At 40.8% G+C, this 17,572-nt stretch overlaps 1 non-coding gene across 1 annotated transcript; it reads left to right on the top strand.

Moving 5' to 3' along the window:
- Positions 1-17,000: 17,000 nt before the first annotated feature.
- On the top strand, positions 17,001-17,108 carry LOC122018266. The gene has a single exon (XR_006121693.1). It is a non-coding gene; the product is annotated as a small nucleolar RNA R71 (small nucleolar RNA).
- Positions 17,109-17,572: the final 464 nt, after the last annotated feature.

Raw genomic sequence — 17,572 nt, 5'->3', positions numbered from 1 at the left:
CACAATAGCATGATATTGTCCACTTTGGGCCTAGACCCTCATGGCTTTACTCTTGGGCTCTCCCCAAAAGGCCTCATTCCAATGGAGATATCTTTTCTCTTATAAACCCATGATCTTTCCCATGTGTTTCCAATATGGGACTATGTTTGCAACCTTGCAACCCCAACAATCCCCCCCTCAAATAAAGGACCATAGGCTTCCCACGTCCGATCCTCGACCCACCAGGTCTTCCTGCCCCTCGGTCCACCCGACCTACTAGGACTTCCTTGCCTAGTCGCAACTAGGACTTCCTGCCTGGTGTCTGGTCCTCTTGATCCGAACATAGGAGCCCCCACTTTCTTTGTTCGAGGTTAATATTGTAGTCACATGACTCAATCAGACCATAGCTCTTGTGCACAGTCGGCGGTTAAACCTTCTGGCAGTCCGGGCTCTGATACCACTTTTAGGATCGAAAAGAATTTAGATATCTCCACAATAGCATGATATTGTCCACTTTGGGCCTAGGCCCTCATGGCTTTGCTCTTGGGCTCTCCCCAAAAGGCCTCATTCCAATGGAGATATCTTTTCTCTTATAAACTCATGATCTTTCCCATGTGTTTCCAATATGGGACTATGTTTGTAACCTTGCAACCCCAACAATCTTATCCTAGCGGAGGGGGGCCCAGCACCAGCTTGACTCGGATGTCGAGCCACAGCCAGATATCGAGGGGGAGGAGGCAGGGATGGATGAGTTTATGGATGCACTTTTTGGTGATCCTCCTGCTCCAGCACCACCTCCAGCACCGCCTCCAGCTGGAGCACCATGTCCCGCTCCTCGCACTCTAGTCGATCGAGTTACCAGCCTTGAGACAGCTATGACTGATCTTCGGCAGGAGGTCTATAATTTTTGGTGGGACATGTTGTAGGATATTTCCGATCTTGGACGAGACATGCGGCAAGATGTCTCTGATCTTCGACGGGGTAAATCCAACTCTCAAGAGGATGACCGAAATTGTCACGCTAAGTTGATAGAGATGTTACATTTTTTGGGTTCCGGACCACCCTCATCATCATCACAGTAGACTAGGTTGCTATTATCTCCGTGTATTTTGCCTTGATCGTTGTCCTTGTATATTGACTTATTCTTCACTTCAGATATTGACTTGTCATATTGTGCTTAATAGATTAGGACTCTTAATTTCAAAATTATTTTCAAAAATATTATTTAAAATTTCTAGGATAAAATTCTTTATTTTTTTCTCAAAACTTTCCTTATTTTTAGAATTTTTAAAATTACTTTTATCCTTAGTCTAGATCAAACCCTTAGAAAGCATGCTCCTATAGGTCTAGAACTTGAGCGTCTCACCAACACCCTAGGACTACCTTATTTGTGTATTACTAAATTTAGAAAGGGGTGAGATGCATAGGCAAATTGTCTGGACTTAAGATGCTTATATCAGTGCATCAATACAAGTCTGGGCGTTAAAAACCAAACTAATAGTAATCAGGTTAAGTTTCCAGCTTAGTCAAACACTAACGGGATAGATTAACTTAACCTGACTAACCAAGTGAAAACTACTATCTTCTGATAGTTAGTAAGTAACAAATGGTTAGACAGTTAAGGACACTTTTTAGTTGTTTATTTTGAATTATTGTCAGGTTCATGGGGAGGATTAATAACTTTAAATATTTAAAATATTTTTAAAAACTGCTTCCATTTTTAAAACTACTAACCTCTTCAAAACTTTAAAGTTTTTTTTTAACCTTTATTTTTAAAGATAGCTGTAAATAGCAGTTTAATAAATTTAAGTTTTTTACAAGACATTTTTGAAAAGGTATCTTAAAAACTCAATTTTTTAGAAAGGTTCAAAATCTTACTTAAAGTTTTACCATATTATTTTTGAAAATATCCCTTATATCTTTTTCAAAATTCCCTATTTTTGAAAAAGTTTTTCCAAATGTGCTTGAAAAATTATTTTTTCAAAATATTCCTTATTTTTTTTTACTTTAAACATTTTTATTGAAAACCCTAGCATTATAAAATTTTGTATCTTTTGAAATATTGGTAAAAAAAATTTTAACTTTATTTTCTAAAATCTTGACCTAAAGTTTTCCAACATTTGTTTTTGAAAAGTTTTTTAAAACTTTTTACTAAGTTAAACTTCCCCAAGTAAACCTGAAAAATTTTCTGTTGTCAAATTTTCTTTCCTTAGTCAATTTTCCCTAACTTGTCTATGCTTATCTTTTGATGAATGTCAAAGGGGGAGGGTTAGGTGGATTAAGTTAGCAAAAATCTAGACAAAACACCAAAATAAAAAATCTAGACAAAACACCAAAAACAGTCTAAAACCATATCATCTGTCTAGTTATTTTTTGCATATTTTTTACTAACTTAGCCCAGGTTGTCATTGCATCAAAAAGAGAGAAATTGTTGGTGCGGTTAGTACTAATGATCTAACTCAGGTTTTGATGAATGACAAAGTAAGTTAAATTAGGTTTGTTGTGATCTAACGATCTAACTAAGTGTGCAGGAGAAGTCCAGATAGGTCAACGGGTTGATCGGATATTTGGCAAGAAATCTACCTAGGTCGACGGGCTCTTCAGATAACTAGTACGAAGTCCAAATAGGTCGACGAGATGACCGGATAGCTGACACGAAGTCTAGCTAGGTCAACGGGCCGACCGGATAGCTGGCACGAAGTCCAGATAGGTCGACGGGCTGACCGAATATCTGGCAAAGCGGTAAGTTAAGGTAAGTCACTGGAGGGGAGTGACTTGGTGAGGGCACGTTTCCCGTTTGAGAGAACTGTAGGCGTCGATCCAACTTAGATCCATTTTGGAAATCTAAGTTGAGATCGTGACTAGATTCTGGTCTCGAGGAGATAAAATCTAATTACTACTCTGTTTTCATTATATTTGTGCTAACTTTTATTTTTGCAGGGTAATATAATGTTTATTGTCTCGGACTAATCTTTTTCTTGCAGGAAAAAGCTTTTGCTGGAAAAGTGGTCCGAGAGCCCGGAATGCAAAAGTTTATCTTGTCACAAACGTGGAGTGCGTTGATTGGCTGGGTCGACGTTACAGTCCAAGCGCCCGGAAGGGATCCGACCGCCTGGAGCTACCTATATAAGGAGCCCTCCACCTGGAGTAAAAAGAACAACTTCCTTCTACGATTGCTTTGTTGTGCACTGCCCCTGCGACGCTGCGAAACTCCTCCGACAACCTGCAATTCAAATTCATTTTCCTTGTTGTCGGTATTCTTTTTAAATTATTGTACTAAATTGTGTAATACTTTTGCGAATTATTAGTGATTGCCAAACGAAAGCACTCTCACGTGTGGGTCTTGGAGTAGGAGTCGACGAAACTTCCGAACCAAGTAAAATTGGTTTTGTTAGTGTTGTGTTTATTGTTATGTTTCCGCTGCTTACTCGATAATGAATTTTCAACGATCACTATTTAACCTCCCCCTCTATCAAACTTTACGATCCAACAAATATGTCTTAAGACTAGAGGAGGAATTAGGAAGGGGAGGAGGGGTAATTTTGTCTTGACACTGTTTAGGGCTTAAGAGGGGAGAGGGGGCACAGGGGCGTAGGGGGTTCTTCTTGGTGCTTTGGTTCTGCCGACAGGGGGCTGCATTTTAAGGGGGGGTTTGGCAGCTTGCAGCCACCGCGACCATAGCCAGAAGGCGCAGCTGTCGCCACCTTTTCCCTCGTCACCGGCAAGCCACTCCTCCTTCCTTTTTCTCCTCTCTCTCTCTCTCTCTCTATCTCTCTCGCCAACACCACTAAGGTTGTCGATGCCAATGTGCTGCCTCCCTTCTCACGCCGTCAAGATCTTGCTCATCACTTCACCCTCTTCTCTCCTTGGGGATGCCACCACCGTTGGACGTAGAGGAGAGACCGGCAGAGCCTCCCCTCTTCTCCCCCAGATTCGTTCATGCTGGAAACGTCGCCGCTACCTCCCCCGTGATCTCTGACACCATCGTGATGCCCCTCTCTCATGCTCTCTCGCCATCACTGCCCAAGGGAGCACACCGCTGGAGCATCGACTCTAACTCTGACCGCTGCAGAGGCTGACTGCCCCTTTTCTTCCTCCTCACGCCGCTTCCGTTACCGATGCTCTGCCGGCCAGCACTACCCCGTGGCTCTCCCCATGTCCAACACTGCCTCCCTCTCTCTCACACCTGTTGGCACCCCATACGCCTTCTCCTCCCTCGTGCCACTGCCGGCCGACACTGCCTCCAGCAGCTTACGCTGCTCATAGCCGGTCGATGCCATCTTTAGCGGCTAATACTGCCCTCTGGACCGTCCTTGTTATTGTAAGCCCCTCCGATCCATCCAACTGTACATGTCTGATGATGATCTAGCATTCTGCTTGGCCCCTTTGATCTAGTCTGTCTCCAGCCTGTGAGCCATTGTTGTTCCCGGCTTACGTGTTGTTATCATATTTCAGCTTACGTGCAGCTATCATATCTCAGCCTGTGTGTCGATAACATATCTTGACCTAAGTGCCGATGTCATATCCCGACCTGCGTGCCGATGTTAGGTCCTGGCCTACATGCCGCCTTCTGGATCCAGGTAACGTTCAGCTCCGTGCCATCAGATCCGGCTCCTCATCCGGCTTGCACACATTTACTCTTCCAGGTCACGACAACTCGAGCAGTGTCCCGACCAGCTCACCGATCCACCAGAGGGCGCCCCCTGGGCCAGGGTACGTTACCGTACTCACTCTCCATTCATTTTATTATTCTAGTATTAGCTTGTTCCTTATATATTCATTGGATCTGCCTCGAGCATCAAGGTACCAGAGATCGGAGTGACCCGATCACTGGCTGCAGGTAGCGTTGACCAGAGGACTTCTGACGACTTGGTCAACATAGAAGTCATCTCAACATACCCCCTCCGGGTCATATCGATTCGGTCAACATTCCAACCACCTCACCTAGCGGTCCGTCTGACTCAATTTCTGAACAAGATCAACATCTATTATATTTTAATAGTTTTGAGTTTATGTGATATATTAAGATGTTTGAGTACTAACCTTGTAGTCATAGCAGCCAATAAACTTCCTTCTTAGATTTTGTAATGTCTTTAATGTGTGTATTGGTGTAATTTTTCCACACCAACACTACAATCCTATTTTATTGTATGTCACATTTGATGATGAGGAGATTTTTAATAATAAACTTTTTCCCATCTTCATTTGATTTTGGTTCATCAATTTAAAATTCTAGCTTTTTTCTAATTTGGTGAGGGTGGTGGAATGAGTTTTTGAATGGTTATTGTTAGGACCGGTTGAGCTAGAGGGGGGGGGGGTGAATGACTCACTTCAATTTCTTGGCTGACTTGATTTTGCGCAGTGGAAAACTTGAAGACAATGCTAACTCTTTGTATTTACCTGGTATCCATCTCCTTAAGGAGATGACTAGTCCAAGGATCCACACCACAGTCACCCTTCCATTATAAAACCTCTCCTTCTTGGAACTATGCTGAAGGTGGAGAAACTTTACAAGGTTTATAGCTCTCTCTCTCTCTCAACAGAAATAGCTCACAATAACAAGGAAGAAGAAGACAAGATATTAGGGTTTTGAGTACACCTTCTTCTTCTTTGAGTGGCTTGAGATCGTAGCACTAGTGAGAGCTTGAGTGCTTGAACTTTTGCTTGAGCTTGAGCATTGGTGAGCAATAGAGATGATGGAGTGCAATGGAACATTGTTTTCAAGCAATGTCTGTCGCTTTTCGTTGAGAACTCCTTTAAACGTCTTCAAAAATATAGTCGTTTCTCATAAAAATACCGTCGTGAATCGATTTGAGTAAATCTTCAATCAATTCTGAGATATTCGTTGAGCACCACCAACTCTAGATCAATGGTGTAGATTGTTTCATTTAAATTCCAATCGATTGGGCTAAAAACTTATCGATTGAACTCACCAATCAATCCACTAATCGATTAAGGCTTCTGTTTCTTTTCACGAAAAGGTTGCACAATCGATTAGCTAATCGATCCAAGAGCATTTTGTGCTTTCGTAAAAAAACTTTGCCAATCGATAGGCCCAATCGATCAGTTGATCGATTGGTTACTCCCAATCGATCAGCTGATCAATCGAAGAGCATTCTGTGCTTTTGTGAAAAAAGCCTTGTCAATCGATCCGTTGATCGATTGGTTACCCCCAATCGATCAACTAATCAATCTAGGAGCATTCTGTGCTTTTGCGTAAAATCCTTTTCAATCGATCGACTAATCGATCCAAGAACATATTGTTTTCGGCAAGGTGCTTCTGAATCGATTAACCAATTGATTGATTGCTTCCCAATCAATCAATTAATTGATTGAAACACATTTTAGCTCACAATTCAATTTTTACATAAACCCAAATCATTTCAAATACCTCATGTCAGATGAACCTCCTGTTCCTTGGACTTTGTACCTAAAGCTTCCTCATCTCCGGGTCTTCATGCCAAGAACCTGGTTCCCAACCTGCTTGGACTTATCTTGCCTTACATTCGGTCTTCCGACCTACAAGGGCTTCACTTGCCAAGAATCCAGTCCTCGACCTCCTTGGACTTCTCTTGTCTTGCATCCGATCTTCTAACCCTACAAACTCGCAACTCATGTTAGATCCAACATATTAATCTAAGCTTAAATAATTGTCAACACATTAAAATTTTCAGGGCATGATTGTACCAACAGTTATCTCTTTCAGAATTGCTGCTTTTCTATTATTTTTTGTGCATGAATAAATTTTGTGAGAGTTTTTCTTCCAGGAACAAGTGAGATTTTTGACCCATATATAGATCAGGTTTGGTTAAGGTTAAGCTTTCAATGATCAAATGATATTTTTTTGTCCTTGTTCTTTTTTTTTTAATGTTACTTTTCAATAAAGATGTTTCAGTTAGAATAATTTTAAGTTCAAAATTACAAAATAAAGGGTTATTTTAGCCATTTATTATTTTTTCCCTTTTTTACTTCAAAATATAGGGGAGGCTAAGTGTTATTTTTTAAATATAGGGGGGCAAACTAGTTATGGATAGAAAATATGGGGGCTTAAAGCTATTTACCCTTTTTATAAACATGCTATTGTTATATATTATTTTAGTTAAGAAAAAAATAGTTGGAAAATATTGATTGTGAATATCTTATTTCATCAGAAAATAAATTCTCTCATCTATTTAGTAAATAAAAAATAAAAAAAACTCCTTTTATTATTATTTTTATAAAAAATTATCTTTTTTAAAATAACAATAGATCCTTTCATTATTGATCATGTCCGGAAGTCGATGAGATGGATGTTGAGGACGTGGCGCTCCTGTTGATCTCCTATGGTGTGGACTTCGCTCCTGCCTGCAACACAAGCAGCGTCAGTGTCGAGCCAGAGAAGGGGTCCCCGGTGATAGTCCTCCGATGCTCAAGTTAGTCTTAGGCGAAGCAAGAAGAAACAAGAAGAAGCAATGAGAACTGTAGCGCAACAATAGAAATCGCGTGTAAAGCATACCTCCGCCGATTCTTGGACCCCTCTTTATATAGAGCCCCGAAAGTGCACGTGCATGCTTCCAAAGGTGAGCACGTATCTCAAAGCTTTCCCTGAAAAGACGTGTCAGTAAAGTGTCCCTGACACAGTACCTTAACGGGCTGAGCATATCTCTAAAGTGACAGTGGAAGCTTCCGTCGTACGATCTTCTATCTGACCATGCCTCCTGTCTGCGGCACTAGCTCCCAAAAGGATGTCAAAAGATATCCTGCTATGTCTGTTGCTCGACCGAGCGGAATGGTCGCTTGGCAGAAATTCTGCTATCCCTGCGCCATCTGCTGTCACGCCGAGCTGGATAGCCGCTCGGCTGAAAGTCCACTGTCCCAGTGTCGTCCATTGTCAGGCCAAGCAAGATAGTCGCTCGGCAGGAAGCCCACAGTCCACATGCTCTATTGCTGGGCTAAGCGGGATAGCCGCTCGGCGGGTAGTTCACTGTCTGCGTGCTCGTCTGATGTCGAGTCTGTTGCTAGGCCGAGCGAAGGAGCCGCTCGGCTCGACTTCTGCGCGTCCCTTGAACGTCGGTTTGGTTACTCCCTGTGTCGAAGAGGGTGGATCGGTGCTTAATCCCCGGTCGGAGTATGCCTTGCCCGACCGACCATCACCGCTCACCCCCGTTGACCGTCTTGACTTTGACCTCCACCGTGGCAGCAGGGTGGGGCCCCTCCTAATCTCCGCATCACAAGCCTCCCCTTCAAGTCTAGTCGAAGGAGGTTGTAGTCCGATTGACTGGATAACTGTGAGTCGAATTCCTCCCGATCGACCTTTGACTCTGTGTGGCCTCCGAACGAGATGTGATGCTCCTCGTCGATCAGCCTGTTGAAGCTTGTCGCTCGGGGATAAGTGTGCTCCCTCGATCCGATCGGCTTGCTAAAGGTTTGCACTGGTAGAAATTTTCCTTGGACTATCTTGGGCGAGCGCAGGCTAGGCTGACATCACCCCGATATCTTGGGAATCATGCAAATCCCCTCTCATTAAGGTTGAACATGTTCCCACGCTTGCATTAAATGTTGACCCGTGGCGGTGCGCCACGTGTCACGCCCGCTGCCGCTGCACACTTGATGTGACAGGCGTGATGTGACGTTTGGCAGTTTGAATTCAATAGTGAGATCTTCGTGTTACGCTTCCGCAAGTGCATGAATACGTCATCAATAATAAAAGATTATCGATCCCATGAGGACTGGTCATAAGCACTAGCAATTGTTCACGTAGAATTAGCTAAACTACCGTTGGTTGTAAGTTGACTATTTATTAGGAAGAAAGGAAATGGGGAAGTAGATGTGAGAACTAGCAAAAGAGAGAAAGGTTAACTTGGCTTGGGAAGAGTTCTAGCAGTTCGATTTCGTTGTGGTGGAACATGATGTATCATGTTCTATCTTTTCCTCATTGTCAATCAACATGCATTCGCCGGAAGTTAAAGTTACTATCCTTAAGCACTAAATAGAGAAGATTCCTGTGAAATCCTGTTACGGTTAACCCCTGTCACTATGGCTCCTCGGTAGATCACAAGAATACAAATCTAATCGGTATCATTAGGGATAGAGATAGGGGTTTGGTTTGGTCTCTTACTTCCTTGTGGAGAAGTTGCCTCTCCTTTCAAGGGAGTATCCTAGATGTCCGTGAACGGGTTACCCTTGTCACTAGGGCCCCTCGGGTATACGATCTAAGATCCTTTCTTTACAAAATTATCAATTCCTACACAATCAACTGATATGACAAGGTAATCTCAGCAACAAGTCTCATGCATATCAAATAGAAACTAGACAAGCGAAATCATCCAATGAGTAAAGGCATAAACATGAGTCTTACATCAAACCCTATCCACAACTACTCTTTGATCCTAGAACAATGGATCTACTCCATAGACGCAGGAGAAAACCCCAAAGACATAATATAAGTAAGCATACAATCCTCTAACGAGAAGAGAGAAAGAAAAGAGATGTTTATCCAATAATATTGAGTAATCTTCGAATCTAATCATTTGCTTCTGGAGTTGATGCGGTAATGAAAGTGATCTCGGATCGTTGAACGGAGGTCCGGGATAGCATGGAACGGTACCAAGGTAAATCTCTTCTAACAACTCGCCTCCCCCTCCCTGAGGAGAAGAGTTAAAAGCCTTTATATAGGTGAGCGTCACACGGCCTGTACCACGGTCGTGCGAGATCCGCACGACCAAGCTCTTCTTCTCTTCGGGTTAAGTGGCACGGCCATGCCACATCTGCACGGTCGTGTCTTGCTTTGGCTCGAGTTGCACTTCACGACCGTGTGATGTTCACACGGTCTTGTGGATCTTGGCTACTGGTTATGAGGCACGGTCGTGCAAGGTTGCACGGTTGTGCTCTACTTTCTCTTGGGGAATAGCCACACAGTCGTGCAGGGTTGCACGCCCGTGCTCTGCTTTCCTCCGGTGCATCAACAATCACCGTTTTCGCTCCAAAAGGTGTCCCTTGTTGGTTAGTCCTAGGAAGATCGTACCGGTTCAACTGTACAAAAATTTTGTACTAGTGTCGAACCTATCCTAATAACCTATTATGTTCTTTAGAAATTAAATTCGGAATCGCAAACGGAACTTAACATTATTGATTCTAAATTTAACTTATCTGTTCTTAATGGTTTAGACTTGGATTGCAAACGATGCTTAACATTATTGATCCAAATCCACCTATGTTATAAATTTAATTAAATATTAATTTCATAAATCGGCTTCCAGGTTAAACATGGCGAGATACTAGGTCTTCTTGGATATGGGAGCAACCACCACTTCCTAGACAAAGCCTTTCAATGAAATCTAATATTTAATTTCCTTATATAACCCTAGGTTTAACCAAAAGGAACAATCGAATCAAAAATTTGAAAAATAAAAAAAACACAAACTCGAATCATAAATTCGAAACCTAGAATTATATGCCTCTTGTGTTTGGAATTCATACAAAGAAAACTAGTATGATGCGGAAAACAATTACTAGTTATACCTTTCTTTGTATGCAATGACCTCTTGATCTTCTACCGTATTCCTCTTCTTATCTCGGACGTTGTGTGGACAACGATCTACCGAGATGAGAACTACCCAAACCCTTCTTCTTCCTCCTTTCAAGTTTCAGCCAAGCTCCTCTCCTTGAGATGAAGAATTTCAGACACACCACCAAGCTCCAAGAGATGCTAGAAACAAAGTCTCCTTTCTCTCCTTCTCTTCCAAGCAAGATCCGGCCACCACCACAAAGCTCCAAGGGATGATGTCGCTGACCACCAAAGAAGAAGAGAAGAACAAGGACTAGGGTCGGCCACCACCAAGGAAGAGAGGGAGGAAAATAGAATAGAGTTGTCCCTCATGAAGACACCCCTACCCCCTCTTTTATGTTCCTTGGTCTTGGTAAATAAGGAAAAATTAAATAAAATCTTCCTTATTTTCTTTGCCATGAAAAGAAAAATTTAATTGATTAAAACCAATTTCCTTTTCTTAAATATAATGGTCGGCCACCTCATTGCTCCAAGCACAAAATTAAAACTTCCTAATTTGTTTCCAGAAATTTTAAAATAAAAATTTTTCTAATAATTTTTCCTTCATGGTTGGTTATAAAAGGAATTTTATAAATTAAAATCTTTCTATTAAAACATGTGGATGATTTCCAAAAAGGAAAGTTATCTTTTAAAATTAAAATCTTCCTTTCAAACTACAAATAAAAAAAATATCAAATCTTTTCTTAATCTTTTGTAGAAACTTATAAAAGGAAAAAATTTATAATTTTAAAACTCTCTTTTAAATCATGAACATGGTTACAAAAAAAAGTTTTCTCAAAATTAAAATCTTCCTTTTATTCTACAAATAAGGAAAGATATCAAATCTTTTCTTAATCTTTTTGTAGAAAGCTATAAAAGGAAACACTTATAATTTTAAACTCTCTTTTAAAACCATGGAATCGACATAAGAAAAAATTTTAAAAATTAAAATCCTTTTAATTTGATGTGGTCGGCCACACCAAGCTTGGGTTCAAGCTAGGGTCAGTCACACAACTTGGCTTATCCTATTTGCTTGGCCGACCCAAGCTTTGGTTCCAAGCTTACTTGCCCGGCCACCTTAGGATGGGTATAAAGGTGGGTATAGGTGGGTATAATACTTTATAAATAAGAGGCAATGATAGGGACCGAGAGGAGGAATTGGTTTTGGTCTCCCGATAAAATTTAGCTTCCCGTGTTCGCCCCGAACACCCAACTTAATTTCATCAATAATAATTCATACCACTAAAGAATTATTATTGAACTACCGCACCAATCTCAAATTATATTTTGGGCTCCTTCTTATTATGAGTGTGTTAGTCTCCCTGTGTTTAAGATGTCGAATGTCCACTAATTAATTGAGTTACTGACAACTCATTTTAATTAATATCTTAGTCCAAGAGTAGTACCACTCAGCCTTATCGTCATGTCGGACTAAGTCCACTTGCAGGGTTTAACATGACAATCCTTATGAGCTCCTCTTGGGGACATTATCAACCTAGATTACTAGGACACAGTTTCCTTCTATAATCAACAACACACACTATAAGTAATATCATTTCCCAACTTATCGGGCCTTTTGATTTATCGAGCTAAATCTCATCCTTTGATAAATTAAAGAAATAAATACTAAATATATGTGCTTGTTATTATATTAGGATTAAGAGTACACACTTCCATAATAACTAAGGTCTTGTTCTTTTATTAAGTCAGTATAAAAAGAACTTACCTTAAATGACCCTACTCAATACACTTAGAGTGTACTAGTATAATTTATTAGTCAAGATAAACCAATACTTAATTATATTACGACTATTCCAATGGTTTGTTCCTTTCCATCTCAGTCGTGAGCTACTATTTATAATTTATAAAGAACCGATAACATAACTTTCTGTGTATGACACCACACACCATGTTATCTACAATATAAATTAATTGAACAACTACATTTAGCATATAAATGTAGACATTTTAACTAATGTGATTCTTTATTTCAAAACAAATGTTTACAAAAGCTAGGCTTTTAGTATACACTCTAACATCCCTGTCAACATAAAACCAAACAAAGAGCAGATCTTCGACAAAAGAGTAATAAATACTGAATAAACGATAAGAGAGATGATCGTGCAAAGAATATATGCAAATAAAGCAAGTGAATGTGCGTTAAAACATGCATAAACGATCATAATATCTACGCACATCACACCCTCAGACTTGAACCTTTGCTTGTCCTCAAGAAAAACGCTATAATCTATGTTCATGAGTTCTTATAGTGTATCATAATCCCTAGTGTACTCGCCTAACTCTATCAACTAGTTTCATTGATAAGCATGATTGTGGAGTAACCTAAGTATGACCTAAGCATAAGTTTTTTGTGCTCGGTGCAATAAGTAACTCAAACTCTTCAAGTTTCAATTTTCTGTCCTAGTCAAGTCGTCATACAATTGAGTTCCTAATGTTCTCAGTGATAGACACTTACCTGCCACACACTTGGTTCGTTTTCCTTAAATTACACAAGGTCTCAAAGGATACTACTCGGAATCAAGAGAAACATAACATTTATTTCCCCAGTAACCTAACTCGGTCTCAAAGGGACAAATTGTTAGTTTCCACTCACGACAACTATTTTTTTTTATCCCTTATTCAACTCCTTTTTATTATTATTATTATTATTATTATTATTTTTGGTGCTATAGAGGTGTAGCACTAATCACAAATGCCAGATGCATATGTTGGGATTTAGATTTTTCCAAATGAGCTTCCATGATCCGAGGTCATCCAATAACCAAAATGTAACTAAGGAATCCCCATGGGAACAAAAGTACTAAGCAAATTGGATGAATCATAACTATTTCAAAATATTTCTACTATTTAAGCTTAAGTACTTAAGTGAAGTGAAAGTAAGATCCTTAAGGTTAGGCCAATACTTATACTAAACTCCGTACAATACTTAGCTTATTTCATGCTACTAAAGATAGATAAAGGAGTTACACCAAGCATACTAACACTATCTCTACAACACATGAACTAAGAAATTACACGTGCTAGTCATTTTACTATTAGACAAGTCAGCAGAGGAAGTAGAAAGTTTGATGTTCTCAAATATGCCTCAAAACTTCAAAATAAAAATGATGAAAAACTACAAGTAGGAAAAGGAAGTGCAAATGAGATGCAAGAAATATGAAATTAAAAGAAATAAAAATGAAATAAACTAAATAAATTTGCAGATAAGAAAAGGACTCGACTCAGGTTGTGCAAACACAACACCCCCCAGACTTAGACTTTTCATCATCCCGATGAAATCAATACGGTGGCGGGAGAGGGGATAAGGGGGTTCTTTGATCCAGTTATTAACATCCAAAATTCATTCCAGTTAATAGCACTATCAAATCCATGGGCACCACCAGTAGGTAAACCAAAACAAATATTAAAATCACTAAACATCCACCGAGTTTCTTTGTTTATCAACCTAAAAGATATGACCCCTATGTAGTCATCCTCAGAAGAAAATTTAACATCAATTGAGCTCAAAAATTCAAGGACTAGGTGGGGGTAAGTCGATAAGTGTGTGTACATAATGTCATTCCAATCTAATGAGCTAATCATCCAATCCACGTCATCCCTAATTCCTAACATATCCATGGTAGTGAGATCCATATATCTAGTGCACACAATTTTTCTAGCGACCAGAATATCATATCTAGCTTTATGTTCATGATTTCTAAAAATAATATTAAATTTGTTTTCGTTACCTTCGTCGTGTGACACCCTTTTCCTTTGCCTTTGGAAGAAAAAGTCTTTCCTTTGCCTTTGTCTCCTCCTGGTGTATCTCTTTCGCCAGATCCACCGCTTCCTCATCGGAGTCTCTTCAAGATTTGAGACATGATGTGCAAGGTGAACTTGAGGAACTTCTTGTGGGTGGAGATGGATCTTGAGGATGGAGGAGGGGAAATAAAAAGAATAGGAAAATTGTTCCTCTCTTTCCTGATTTGGGGCTTGAAGAAATCCTGAATCTAGATGTAGATCTTAGTAAAGATGAGTTTTAGGTGTAGGAATTGGAGGTTGATGAGGTGTAGTGGGGAGGAAAAAGCTTTTGGGAGATAAGGAGATGGGAATTAGGGCTTTTTAGGGAAGTTGGTGGCGCACACGGGTAAGGTACGACCGTGTCTTAAAGACACAGCCTGGTAGCTTAGGTCGCCGCACGACTATGCCGGTTGGCACGGCTCCTTCTTTTCTCCTCTAGGTCGAGATCGCACGGTCGTGCCAGATCTGCACGGCCCGTGCCCTCTTCCCCTCTGGTGACTTCGCATGGTCGTGCCAGTTGGCACGGCCGTATATTATTCTTTCTCTGCACAAGCCACACGGTCATGCAGGGTTGCACGACTAGTGGCATTTCTTCCTCTGTTAGCTTCACACGACCGTGTGGGGTCAAACGGCCTACTATCTTACACGCGTCGCGTCTCACCCTTCACCTTTTTGACTCCTCTGACACCCCCACGCCCATGAAATGATCACGGCCAGCTCGTGGAGGTTATGCACATCCTGCAAACAAAGATTCGACAATAAAAGACATACTTCATTGAACTAACTAAAAAAAATAGAACGACAAATTGATAACGAATTAAAATGAAAACCCTTGGGTTGCCTCCCAAGAAGCACTTGTTTTGGGTCTTTAGCTCGACCCCATATCAGTTAGTGTGGACTAAACCCATGGAAGCACAACTCTCCTCCTAGGGTTAATGCTCCAGTCTGCTCCTTCAGTTTCGCTCGTGCAGGATAGATGTACTTCTCTTTTCTTGTTGGAGGCGACCTCTCTTGGAAACTGCATTCCTCAGCTTTGTGTATATTCATCTTACTAGAATTTCCCTGAGAAGAGGATATGTACTTAGGAGAATCAGATAAATCAAATTCTAACCTTTCTTTACCGATCTTCAAGGAAAACTTATGATTTTTCACATCAATAAGGGCTCCAACGGTGGTGAGGAATGGTCTTCCAAGGAGAATTGGGATCTTGGGATCCTCCTCCATATCTAGGACAATAAAATCTGTGGGAATGATGCATCCGCCTACCTCTACTGGCATGTCTTCCACTATACCCATTGGGTATCTACATGAATGGTCAGCCAATTATAGTGTCATAGTAGTAAGTTTGATGTTCTGAAGTCCTAGCTTCTTACATAACGAGTATGGAAGTAGGCTGACACTCGCTCCCAAGTCGCAGAAAGCCTTCTGTATGAGCTGAAAGCCAATTTTACACGGTATAGAAAAGCTTCCTGGATCCTTGAGCTTTGGGGGAATATCTGCCATGAGTAGAGCGCTGCACTTCTCTGTCAATGCTACAATCTCGAAGTCGCCCTTCTGTCTTATGTTAGATAGAATACCTTTTAAAAATTTGTCAAACTTCGGCATTTGGTGCAGTGTGTCTATCAGAGGTTCAATGCAGATTTCTTTAATCTTCTTAACGAATCGGTGGAACTCTTCATCCTTTTGGGATGTAATTAGTTTCTGGGGGAAAAGAATTGTCTAACTTTGTGGGGGAAGTGGAAGAGTCCCTTCAACTTTCTTGGTGATCTCCTCCCTATCTTTGTTCTAAACCAAATTAGGCATGAGAGGAGAGAGCTCTTCCTCTGAGTTAATTCCTTTCTGAGCAGTCATTTGGGGATCTCCCAAAGTTCGTCCGCTCCTCAGCTCAATGCGGTTGCAATGTTCCATCAGGTTCATGTCGGGATTTCCCGGAAATGCTCCCAATGCTCTTGAAAAGGACTGGGCTATCTGGGTGATTTGGTTGTCTTGCATCTTTTGATGCTTTTCAGAATTCTCCAATCTTTGATTCAATTGCTTGATTTCATTCTTCATCTCTTTTTGCTCCAAGAGAGCTTCTTCAAGCATCTTTTCGATTCTGGACAGTTGTGAAGGTTGTTGTTGTTGATAAGTTTGTTGTCCAGATTGGTAGCTTTATTGCTCAGGTTGGTAACTTTGTTTTAATGGTCCTTGATCTTGATTGCCCTGGTAAGAAAAATTTGGGTGGTTCCTCCACCCAGGGTTGTATGTGTTGGAGTAGGGATTATTTTGCTTTTGGTTATAACTGACTATCGCATCTCATTGCTCAAGTTAGTTCATTTGTGCTTGTATTGGTCCTAGGGGGCAAGTATCTTGAGCATGATCCAAACTTTCACAAGTTTCGCAAGCACACACTATTGCATTGGCTGTGTTATTCCCCATGGTCTCAAACTTCTTGGTCAGAGTATCCAGCTTTGCAGACATGAGCGTGACTACATCTACGTCGAATTTTCCTAATGCCTTTATTGGATTCCTAGAGAAAGAACCTCTAGATCTTTCAATTGGCCACTGATGGTGGTTCTGTGCCACATTTTCTATGATCTCTTCAACTTCATCAAGGCTCTTGTTCATTAACATCCCTCCTACTGCATAATCGAGGGACACCTTCGTGTGGTAGTTGATTCTATTGTAGAACGTGTGTAGCACCAACCACTTCTCGAGGCTATGATGGGGGCACTGCCTCAGCATACTCTTGAATCTATCCCATGCTTCGAATAGCAATTCTGAGTCTATCTGTTTGAAGCTTGCAATTAAATTCCTCATGTGTGCAGTTTTACTCGGTGGGCAAAATTTGTCCAAAAATTTCTACTCACACTGATCCCAAGATGTTATGTTGTTTGCTGGTAGAGAATTAAGTCACTGCTTAGCTCTGCTTTTCAGGAAAAATCTAAAAAGAAGTAACCTTACTATTTCTGGAGGGACTCCATTTACTTTCATAGTACTGCAGATCTCATAGAAAAGCTCTAAGTGATGATTTGGATCGTCGTGTGGTCCTCCTCCAAATTGATTTTGCTGGACCATGTGGATCACTGCAAGCTTGATTTCAAAATTGTTGGCTTTAATTGGTGGTCGAGTGATGCTAGACCGAAGCCCTCGTGCATAAGGTGTTGCGTAATCCTTCAAAAGTTTGCCAGCCATTTCAGAAGTTTCTTGTTCTGCTTGGAGTTTCTGCAAGTTTCTTCTCCTCAGGAAAGTCCTATCAATTTCTGGATCGAACGGCAGAAGTTCTCC

The sequence above is a fragment of the Zingiber officinale genome, chromosome 8B, assembly GCF_018446385.1.
Source record: "Zingiber officinale cultivar Zhangliang chromosome 8B, Zo_v1.1, whole genome shotgun sequence".
Taxonomy (NCBI): domain Eukaryota; kingdom Viridiplantae; phylum Streptophyta; class Magnoliopsida; order Zingiberales; family Zingiberaceae; genus Zingiber; species Zingiber officinale.
This window is presented reverse-complemented; position numbering and strand designations above follow the sequence as displayed.